Raw genomic sequence first — 6,000 nt, forward strand, 5'->3', positions numbered from 1 at the left:
TATTAATAAAATGTATGCAGGAGGCATTGGAAAACATTACAAGAAAATAGTAAACTTTAAAAATTTCCTGGAATCACACAGGAGAACGTATGCCTTCCATCTGTGGTCCACAGAAGGAAAAGGCTTCCCCCATCCCCGGTGAGCTCTTGGTCCTGCTCTGTGTGGGGTAGGGGGAGGCCTTGGCAGCTCAGGGGTGTCGAGTACTGTTTCACCTCCACTAACCAGCTCCTGGTGAAGCCCAGCAAGTGATCAGATCCTGTTCCAGTAACCCTGGGAGGGCCCTCAAGGACCATCTTGCACAAACCTCTCATTTAGTTGAAGCTGGGGTGGGGGTGGGGGTGGGGGCGTGGAAACCACAGAAGCTGAGCTCAGGACGTTGCAGGTGGTGAGTGGTAAGATGAGCCCATCTCGGGTGCCCTGGTTCTTAATCCAGAGTCATCCGCTGGGTTGTCTCTTCGCATCTCAGCCTTTCTCAGCCTCGATGATCCCACCTGCAGAACGGGGACGGCGATACACGCCCCTGCCTGCTTCATGGAGCCACACGAAGACCAGATGAGATCAGTCCCAAACCGGAAAGCCCTCAGAGCCCTTGGCTGGCACAGTCGGTTAAGCATCCAAGTCTTGATTTCAGCTCAGGTCAGGATCTCAGGGTTGAGAGATCGAGCCCCGCCTCGGGCTCCCTGCTGGGTGTGGAGCAGGCCCAAGATTTTCTCTCCTGCCCTTCTGCACGCCCCACCCTCCACCCTCGCTCCCTCTCTGAAGACAAAACAACAGAAATCCCTCTACTCGTGCAAAGCGTTGTGGTGGTGGCAGTAGCAGGTCAGCTGTGGCTCTAGCTCAGAATCCAGACCAGAGATCTGTAAGACCACACTTCCAGAAAATGCATTCCTCTGTCCTGATGCGAGCACGAATCTCTGGCTGAAGTTGCTCCCCAGCACCATGAGGGGGTGGGGGTGGGGCAGTGTGGGCACCATTCCTTTAATTTTCCAGAACATTCTCTTTCCAGAACACCATTATCTTCCTGCTGTCCATCCGTGACACTTTAATTACTTCAACGACAATGAAATTTAGTCTGTGTGCATTCAACTATGATTACTCAAATAACAACAATGAAAATGGAGGTTTGATTTAGATATCTATAACCTCAGACTTATTTATTTTACCCCTCTCCTCTGAAAACATATCCATTCCTGTTGAGACACCAGAAAGGGCCCTCTGGGTCTAATAACACCTGGAAAGCCCCAAGACCGTAAACTAAGCATATTTTGGAGTGTATTCATCTCTCCTGAAGGATCCCCTCAATCCAATGCCCCTCCCCGGGCCTCCTACCACCCACACAGGGGCGGATCTCACCAGGAACCCACGAAACGAGAGCCCGGCAAACCAGTCATCACGGCTGGCCCAGGAAAAACACCAGGTGCAGAGCACAGCTCAGAATGTGATCTGAGAAAACACATAAATCAAGCAGGTCCCAGGGAGTGAAAGTACAAGAAGTTAGTGAAAACATAACAACAAAGTGACCATGAAATGTTAAATCAGATCAACCCCACAGCCAGCTAATTGCTGAGGCCTCTATGGAAAACCCAGGGTGAAGACTGGCCGATAAGCCAGGAGAAAGCTGGACGAGCATTCTCACCTCCCACATCTGGTTACGTTGCGTATGTTAGGGGGATCGGCCTTTTAACTGTCATATATGCTCCAAACGTATTCCCCCAATTATCTCAGGACCTTGTCATGACTTTCTTAAAATTTTTACCATGCAAATATATTTCATTTCCAGGCAGCTTGAATTATTCGTCTTTTTTCTTGTCTTTCTCTGAATTCTGAGCTGCATTTAGAAAGGATCCTCTCATGCCTACGTTATAGGGGAAGTTAGCCATATTTTCTCTGAACACAGGATACCGAGTCTTCCTACCCATCCAAGAACAGGGATTTCTTTCCATTTGTTCAAGTTTACTTTTACGTCTTCCAAGAGTGTCTTAAAGGTTTTTTTCTTCCCCTTATAAAATCTGCACATTTATGTCTAAGTGTCACCTCTTTTTTCATTGTTACGTCCTTTTACTTTTTTCGTTGTTACACCCAGGCACTGATTTTGGGTTCTAAATAAAGAGTAACACACTCTTCCCACTCTTCTCTTCATTGCCCTTTGCCCCGGCCACCGGTCTCACTGGCATGACTTGAGGGTGTGTCCGTCGGCCACGTCGGCAGAACAAGAAACAACGGTAGGTCTAAGACAAGATGACATAAGACAGTGGTGAAGAGGGTCTTTGGGTCTTAGCAAGAAAGAATTCACATCTGTCTGGGGGCAAAGATAAGAGTTGCAGGGCTCTCACATATTTAAAAATCTAAAACTGGATTTAACTTGTCTGCTTTCCTCAGTCAAGTAAACTCTATCAATTTCCATGACATCTTGGACAATCTTCTAAATCCTCTTCCCTCATCTGGGTCTGATATAATACTGCATCCTTAATGAGTAATAGTATTGAGTTGCTAAATCCCTTCTATAAATTCTCCTTTCTTCCTATTTCCCTCATACTTTCATGATCCAGACTCCATGCGGCCACAGGGGTCTCTGGGAGATAGTCGTCTCCAAGATTAATCTGTAAAACCAAGCGAAAGGCAGGCCCTGCAAACTGCGCACACATCTCACACGGTACGCGGCTGTCAGCTTTCAGACTCGGGGTCTCTGGATGGTTTTCTCAGGTTAGTACATGGTCCTGCTGAGATCAAGATCAATGGTTAGATTTTATTCCAGACCAGCCAGCTCTCCTTCCTCCCAAAGCTTCTCTTCCAATGGTACTTAGACCCAAACAGGACTGAGTGAGAAATCTGGACAAGTCACAGGAAGTCCCCAATGTTGGAAACGCAACTGGAGGCCGAAGGCAACTGGAGACTCCGAGCCTTTGTCAGGAATGAGAATGAAGACCCCTGCCGGGCCCTTCCACCGCTTCCTCCACCAGTTCCACTATTGAACTCCTACACACCCTTCAAGGTCAAGCTTAACCATCACCTCTGGTGCATAATTTTTCCCGACACTCCTCTACATCCCAGAGATAGAATTGCTCCCTCGTCTGTTTTCCCATTAAATTTTAAGCATACTTCTTTTATCATCTGAATCACATTTTATGACAGCTCTCTCATTATTTGTTTATATCTCTGTCTACCAAGTAGGCTTCAGATCCCCGGAGGCCAGAACCGTATTTCATTCATCTCAGCATCCACCACATCTAGCAACGTAATTGAATTAAACTGACCAAAGGGATTTGAAATTTTGTTGTTGTTGTTGTTCTACCCACCATTTGCGATCCATGAGTCGCAGCCTCAGCAGGAGGCAGAGCTGAGTTCCACCCAGATCACATCTGCACCAAGGGACCCAACCCAGAGCTCCCTGGTCAAGGTGGGCCACGTGCTTCAAAGCCCGTCTCCCTTTCAGCCCACTGACGAACTCTTAATCGGTGAGATGTGAATAGGTATGAGGACTAAATAAGACAGTGCCTCTAAAGCACCTATTGGTGAATATTAATTAAAATACTAGTGACCCTATACTGCACAGGCCGATGAAAACCTTGGATGACGAACAGTAGAGCTCCTGAGTCCAGGGAATTCCTTAATAAATTGCTATGTAGGGGATCCCTGGGGGGCTCAGCAGTTTGGCACATGCCTTTGGCCCAGGGCATGACCCCAGGGTCCCAGGATCGAGTCCCGCGTCGGGCTCCCGGCATGGAGCCTGCTTCTCCCTCTGCCTGTGTCTCTGCCTCTTTCTCTCTCTCTCTGTCTCTCATAAATAAATAAACAAACAAACAAATAAATAAATAAATCTTTAAAATAAATAAATAAATAAATTGCTATGTGAACCAACAATAGTTTCCCATCCTTTTCCCACCCTTACATGTAGGATATGGAGCACATTCCCAGGGCCATTCCTCTGGACTAGCTGTGTCGTAGATGACGGATCAGGCAATTTCAGGTACGCTTGCTGGAACTTTCTGTTTCCTTTCCCTGTGCCTGGAGAAAGCATGCTGGAATGTCTGTGAGTAAAAATGGCACAGTTTTTAAAATAACACGTCTACTCTTATTACGTGTTTAATGCACAGAACTCAGCTCTTCGTCAGTACTCATCGAGGACTGAGGCGTACCTCTGTGTCGACCCAGCAGGGTGTTGTGAAACCCAGTTGCTAAGATCCATCATCGTCCAGACGAGCGCTTGAGACCGACCGTTGTCACACTGTGAGATGTCCACAGACTCTTCCCCCAACCATACAATTATGAAAAGTGGGCTTGTCAAATGGGCTATCAGAATATTCTCGCGGCGAGCCGTGACACAGAATGAGGCTGCGTCGTCTCAGGAGCTAGTGGAAGGCTCGGCATCCTGGCGGGAAAGAGAGGGCAAATTCAAAAACAGAGATAAAAGAGAGTTTGGCGAAGGCACTACTTACCAAGGCCCCGCCAACAGGGAATGGCAGGACACCCGTGGGCTAGGGGCAACAGGAGGTCGCTCCGACCGCCTCTGAAGGAGAGAGCGACGGACGAGCCCGGGCCCGGAGAGCGCTGGGGCCCTGTGCCCTACAGCCACCGACAGGCCAGGGAGGAAGTACCCGAAGGTCTTTCCCCTTCTGCTGCGGGGCCTTCCGTCGGCCAAACCCAACCGGGATCCCTGGGGCATGGGCCATCCACGCAGGCCCCAACGGCCAGTCCTGGACAGAGGACAGGGTGACGGATGCAAAATGCACGTAGAGACACAGTCAGGAAACATCCAGCACCGCTGCCAACCAGCTCTTTCCTTCTTGATGCTGCATTGTGATTTCTAGCCTACTTTGAGGGGGAACTGGATAGGATTTGAGTGGCTTTCTACTTGGTTTCAAGGAGAAAGCCCTTTCTGTCAGCAGAACTAGAAACGATGGGATCACACGGGTGCCGTTAAACCCTAGAAACACGCGGGGTTTTCATCTCCATCTTAGATAAAAAGATGTCTCAGTCATGTCTTCCCTGGGCCATTTTAATTAACATTGTCAAAAAAGTCCCAAATGCCTGACTCTCTTTATCTTCGTTTTCGGAATATCAGTTGGGCAGAATTTACAGCAAAGGGAAAGGGGAAAAAAAAAACAGAAAAAGCATAGGAAAATCATAAGGGTTTTTTTTTTCACCCTCTTCCTTTTTTATTCTTGTTGTACTTACTCAATAGGGTTTTGATGCTGACAGAACTGAAAGGCCTGTGTTCACTCCGACGACACGTACTGCTCCAGCTGGAATCCCTCTCGGAGAAACAGGCGGAGATCCGGCCAACCGAGTGCCCTTGCCGCGCAGGTGGGGCCTCCACCTGCAGGTCGGGCTCCGCTGACAGTTTTGAGAGGACGCCGAGTATTTGCTCTACTTAATACGGCGCTTTTATTGATTATTAACATAACAATGTGTCCTTGCTAATTATACAGAACTTGGAAAATATAAAAATACATAAAGAAAACACAAGCCACGCGTAGCCTCACCTAACGGTGTAACTCTCACGTTTTATTATATTCTCTTTCCCGCTTCCTTTTCTACGTAGAGTTCCCAGGCAGCATGACGCATGGCATGGAGGTTGTCAATCTGTCTTTATTATAGTGAATGTTCTAGAACAATAGTCCTCATGTTATCAAGTACATTTCAAAACAATGAAATTTATGGACGGCATGACATTTCACGTCGGGTTGGGGTCTGCGCCGGCCTGGGCTGCCATGCACAGCATCACGGACGGGCTCAAACCACAATCGTGTGTTTCGCACGGCTCTGAAGGCTGGGATTCCAAGATCGGGGTACCAACACGGCTGAGATGTGGGAAAGGCCTTCCCCCTGCTGTACAGAGTCACGTCTTGGCCTTGGCCCCTCGTGGGGTGCAGAGAGAGAGAGCGCTGACTCTCCCCCCCTTAATGAGGGCACTAATCCCACCGCAGGGACCCCACCGTCCTGGTCCTGACCGAATCACTTCCCCAGAGCACCCTCCTAACATCCCCGGGGCTGGGCTTT

Source organism: Vulpes vulpes, chromosome 2 (genome assembly GCF_048418805.1).
Source record: "Vulpes vulpes isolate BD-2025 chromosome 2, VulVul3, whole genome shotgun sequence".
In the NCBI taxonomy this organism is placed as follows: Eukaryota; Metazoa; Chordata; class Mammalia; order Carnivora; family Canidae; genus Vulpes; species Vulpes vulpes.